Genomic DNA, 6193 nt, shown 5'->3' with positions numbered 1-6193 from the left:
GTTTCTGCCAGGATCGCTGTACCACTGATAATCTACACTCCTGGAAATTGAAATAAGAACACCGTGAATTCATTGTCCCAGGAAGGGGAAACTTTATTGACACATTCCTGGGGTCAGATACATCACATGATCACACTGACAGAACCACAGGCACATAGACACAGGCAACAGAGCATGCACAATGTCGGCACTAGTACAGTGTATATCCACCTTTCGCAGCAATGCAGGCTGCTATTCTCCCATGGAGACGATCGTAGAGATGCTGGATGTAGTCCTGTGGAACGGCTTGCCATGCCATTTCCACCTGGCGCCTCAGTTGGACCAGCGTTCGTGCTGGACGTGCAGACCGCGTGAGACGACGCTTCATCCAGTCCCAAACATGCTCAATGGGGGACAGATCCGGAGATCTTGCTGGCCAGGGTAGTTGACTTACACCTTCTAGAGCACGTTGGGTGGCACGGGATACATGCGGACGTGCATTGTCCTGTTGGAACAGCAAGTTCCCTTGCCGGTTTAGGAATGGTAGAACGATGGGTTCGATGACGGTTTGGATGTACCGTGCACTATTCAGTGTCCCCTCGACGATCACCAGTGGTGTACGGCCAGTGTAGGAGATCGCTCCCCACACCATGATGCCGGGTGTTGGCCCTGTGTGCCTCGGTCGTATGCAGTCCTGATTGTGGCGCTCACCTGCACGGCGCCAAACACGCATACGACCATCATTGGCACCAAGGCAGAAGCGACTCTCACCGCTGAAGACGACACGTCTCCATTCGTCCCTCCATTCACGCCTGTCGCGACACCACTGGAGGCGGGCTGCACGATGTTGGGGCGTGAGCGGAAGACGGCCTAACGGTGTGCGGGACCGTAGCCCAGCTTCATGGAGACGGTTGCGAATGGTCCTCGCCGATACCCCAGGAGCAACAGTGTCCCTAATTTGCTGGGAAGTGGCGGTGCGGTCCCCTACGGCACTGCGTAGGATCCTACAGTCTTGGCGTGCATCCGTGCGTCGCTGCGGTCCGGTCCCAGGTCGACGGGCACGTGCACCTTCCGCCGACCACCGGACACACCGGTGTCAATGTGTTCTTTTTTCCATTTCCAGGAGTAGAGTTCCCCTCGAGTCTGCCATCTAAACAGCGTTTTACAGACGCCAACGCCTGGTTGCCGTCTTTTTTTATTTACGAAAAACTTACGACATGACCTAGCGACACCATATCCTTGCCATATTATACGAGTGGGGTCTCCAGAGGCCGCTCCCGATTTTTATCCAAAATTTCCTATCGCTCCGTACTTTCGGCGTCCAAGTTGGTGCCTCCCATAGTACCCCCCATATCCAGGAGAATGGGGTCCCTCAGGGCTCTGTATTGAGTGTATCTTTATTTTTAGTGGCCATTAACGGTCTAGCAGCAGCTGTCGGGCCATCTGTCTCACCTTCTCTGTATGCAGACGGCTTCTGCATTTCGTACTGCTCCTCCAGTACTCGTGTTGCTGAGCGGCGCCTACAGGGAGCCATCCACAAGGCGCAGTCATGGGCTTAACCCACTGCTTCCAGTTTTCAGCCGAGAAGTCGTCTGTCATGCACTTCTGTTGGCGTCGTACCATTCATCCAGAACCATAACTTTACCTTAGTGACGATCCACTCACTGTAGTGGAGACATATCCATTCTTAGGACTGGTTTCCGACGCCCAATTGATGTGGCTAACTCATCTTCGTCAGCTGAAGCGGAAGTGCTGGCAGCACCTCAATGCCCTCTGCTGCCTGAGCAACAACAACTGGGGTGCCGATTGCTCTACGCTGCTGCAGCTCTACAGAGCCCTTGTTCAATCCCACCTTGACTGTGGGAGTTTTGTTTATGGTTCGGCGGCGCCCTCAGCGTTGCTTTTACTCGACCCAGTGCACCATTGTGGCATTCGACTGGCAACGGAGCTTTTAGGACGAGTCCCGTGATCAGTGTCCTGGTAGAGGCCGGAGTCCCTCCATTGAAGGTTAGGCGTGCACAACTGCTCGCCAGTTACGTTGCACACATTCGTAGTTCTCCCGAGCATCCGAATTATCGTCTCCTTTTCCCAACCACAGTGGTTCGACTCCCTCATTGGAGGCCCAGGTCAGGGCTTACGATTGTGGTTCACGTCCGAACTCTTCTGTCTGAAGTGGAGTCCTTGGCTTTACCACCTATACTCGAGGTCCATTCATGTACACCTCCATGGTGTACACCTAGGCCGAGGCTTCACCTGGACCTTTCACATGGTCCTAAGGACTCAGTTAACCCTGAGGCTCTCTGCTGTCACTTCCTCTCGATTCTTGACAGGTACTGCGACCATGAAGTGGTTTACACCGATCGCTCGATGGCTGATGGTCACATTGGCTTCACGTATGTTCATGGAGGACATATTGACCAGCACTCCTTGCCAGATGGCTGAAGTGTTTTCACTGCAGAACTGGCAGCCATCTCTCGTGCTCTTGAGTACATCCACTCATGCCCTGGCGAGTCGTTTCTTCTTTGGACTGACTCCTTGAGCAGCTTACAAGCTATCGACCATTGCTACCCCCGACCATCCAGGAGTCCATCTGTGCCCTGGAATGGTCCAGTCGTTCCGCGGTGTTTGTGTGGACCCCAAGCCATGTCAAAATCCCAGGAAATGATCTTGCCGACAGGCTGGCCAAACAGGCTAAACGGAAACCGCTTCTGGAGATTGGCATCCCTGTAACTGACCTGCGATGATTATTATGCTGCAAGGTTTTTAAGCTTTATGAAACGGAATGGCATAATCTCAGTACGCACAACAAACTGCATGCCATTAAGGAGACTATGAATGTGTGGAAGTCCTCCATGTGGGCCTCTCGCAGGGTCTCTGTTGTTCTCTGCTGGCTCCACGTTGGCCATATGAGGCTAAAACACGGTTATCTCCTCCATTGTAAGGACCCACCTCGGTGTCACTGTGACTCACAAATGACTGTCGTCCACATCTTGCTGGACTGCCCACTTTTAGCCCCTCTGCGGCGGACTTTTAACCTTCCCAGCACCCTACCTTCAGTGTTGGGCAGATTTAGTTTTACGTTTTATTCGTGAGGATTTTTTATTGTAGCATCTAAGGGAGGGTATTTAGCCTTCTCTCTAACGCCGCCTCCCTCCCACCGTTTTAACTCTGTCGCACTTTCTTTGCATTTGTTTGTCTTGGTGGTCATCTATTCCCTGCATGTGTTCATCTGGCCTTGTCTTTTTTGGGTGGACATTTTAATGTGTTGTAGAGTGGCTGACTCATCCTCTTTTATTATTGTGATCAGCCAGTCCAGAACATATGCTCTGTGGCATTAATACCTTCTTCTACTTGTGGTGTATGTTTTCCCCGTTTTTGTTCGTTCCATTCGTTTCCTTTTTAGGTGTGGTTCCCCATTCCTTTTCCCCCTTTTAATTTCTCAAACGTACTTTGGGTGTTTTTGTACTTTGAGCCTTGCTTGCGCCAGGAAAAAGGAACTGATGACCCTGTAATTTGGTCCCTTTATACCCAACCAACCAACTATTGTATCGTTGTTCAAAGAATATCAGTTAATGTCAGCAAGAGACGGTACTACACCTTATTAGCTGGATACCTGTCCTTTTTTTCTGACAACGGTGTTTATCCAAGGACTCGTCGACAGAGCAGCTAACCAATATTTCGTTGCTATAATTTCGACTAGAGGAATTTCCTGGGAAAAAAAACATGTTAAACCATACACTAATGTGGAAAACGCCTCTTCATCTATATAATGGATATGCCACATGCATTCCCATTTCTTCAAACATTTTCGGTGGTGCACACATTCCGCTTTTAACCTTGCTTGCCTGTTAGCCAGGGAGGCAAGCTGCCGAACGTTGTCAGCGGAAAGGGCAGGCTGCTTTACCCTCATTCAAATCAACCCATGCCCAACACAAGTAGGCTACAGGAGTCTTGCTTGTCTGCCCTCCCATCTTCCTGTCTTCCCTCTGTGCTACGCTACGTAGCAGTTTATTCTGTATGCTTTCACTCTAGTCTTATGAGTAGTGTTCGAAAATTGATGAAAATACCCGAGGCTCAATGAAATATACGTGTGTTCACTTTGGGTTATTGTAGGCCAGAAAATGATGTATTTTATTTCTCCTTTTTCTCCTTTTCGACGTATTTCGGGTTTATTTATTTCGGCATTAACGGCTTTCTCAGTAACTTCGTCCTCTTTCGACTAGTACTTGCTATTCTCAATGCGAACCATTATAAGGTCGCCTCTAATACATATTTTCTGTGGTAATGAGAGCCATATCTGAAAATCGAAATCCTTTGCAACTAAGAACCTGAATATGTCTGTTACACGGCAACTCCAACAAAAGTAACGTTTTGGAAGTCTAATTTCTGTAACCTTAGTGTGTTCCAGCCAAATGTGAGCTGAGTTACACCAATTTCAATTACTTTTTACAGAATGTATATCGCGAGTTCGCTGAAATCATTCTAATAGGCCAAAATAATTCATTATAAATTCCGCAAATGCAGCATACCACAGGAGCCGCGCTGAGTGGTCGCGCGGCTGAGGCGCCATGTCACGGATTGTGCGGCCCCTCCCGCCGGAGGTTCGAGTCCTCCCTCGGGCATGGATGTGTGTGTTGCTTAGAATAAGCTTAAGTAGTATGTAAGTCTAGGGACCGATGACCAGAGCAGTTTGGTCCCTTGGGAACCCACACATGTTCGAACATTTTTTGTATACCACCAGAACGTGGTTTTCAATGTCCGTATCCTATGTAAATCAACGTTTGCCTTAAATTTAGAGAGCCTGTGTACTGCTGAATGCCAACGGCATTGCTGCAGTGGTAAGACCGGTTCCCGTCAGATCACTAAAGTTAAGCACTGTCGAGCTTGGCTAGCACTTCGGTGGGTGACAGGTGTGCCGAGCGCTGCTGCAAGCGGAGTGCACTCAGCCCTTGTGAGGCCGATTAAGCAGCTACCTGATTGAGAAGCAGCGGCTCCGGTCACGAAAACTGCGGTGAGAGCGGTGTGGTGACCACATACTCCTCCCATTCCGCCTCTTGTGATGCCTGTGGGCTGAGGATGACACGGTGGTCGGTCGGTAGCGTTGGGCCTTCAGTGCCTGTTCGGACGGAGATTAGTTTAGTTTAGTTAATATACTGATAAATGCTCTCAAGTCCTTAGAACACATTTTCACGCACTTATCAGCCACTAAGACTTCGCCCTCTTACAAAATATTTATGGAGTGAGGAAACTGCTGCTCAAATTTACGAACATGTAATATACTCGAGGTTTCTGAATGAGGGTGTAGTACATTTTTGCACAATTTTCTTTGTGACACATCTACCGATTTATATGAAGCTGCCTCATAAACACACAACTTTTCCCCTACTGGTCTTGCACTCTGTTTCGTTAATGGTATATATTTCCCAATTCTTAATTTTCCCTCAGTCTAGTGTAAATTTGATTTGTCCATATTGCCGATTCCACTGTTATATAAATGAGCTGCAGTAAAAATTCCTACGCAAACATATAGCTGGCTAGTCACGTTGGATTTGATAGTGTAGGTGCAACAGGATAAACGGATCACATCAAGCTTATCCGGCTAGCGGAAACCGAAATTAGCCTGCTTTAACCATTTGCTCTTATCTCCCTTTCGTCAGACTGAACTGCTTAAACGCTTGCGGCAAAGATAGGGGCAATCAGGCTGGAAGGAGAATTTTTACACCTCTGATCATCTTGTCTCGACGCGAACTTATTTTTGGTACATAGAGAATTATGTTTCCGTCGTTCAGGGTTAACCAGCAGCAATAATAGTAGCAGGCTGTTACTTAGAAGTTCACTCACGTCGTGCTGGAATTCTTCACTCGTGTAATACTCTGAAAAAAAAAAAAAAGAGGCATAGCTTCAGAGAAAAGAGAGAGGCGGGAAGCCGAATTTCTGGGCAGCGTGATGATTTAGCAGGGAGACTGTCAGTTTAAACTGAACAGGAACTGGGGAAGCAGGAACTGAGGCTCCACAAGAAGAGGAAATTAGGACTCGACGTTACGCAAGAGAAACTATACATAAAAGAAGTACGAAACCTCGCCTACGTAGTGGAGACCATTAACGCTAACGTTGCGCAACAGAAACTAGACGTAAAACAGGTACCAAAACTTGCCTTCGTAGCCGAGCCCGTTAATGCTTACACGTGCAGTGGCTCTCGAGCCAGAAGTAACCG

Source organism: Schistocerca nitens, chromosome 4 (genome assembly GCF_023898315.1).
Source record: "Schistocerca nitens isolate TAMUIC-IGC-003100 chromosome 4, iqSchNite1.1, whole genome shotgun sequence".
NCBI classification, from domain to species: Eukaryota; Metazoa; Arthropoda; class Insecta; order Orthoptera; family Acrididae; genus Schistocerca; species Schistocerca nitens.
Note: the sequence above shows the minus strand (reverse complement) of the source record.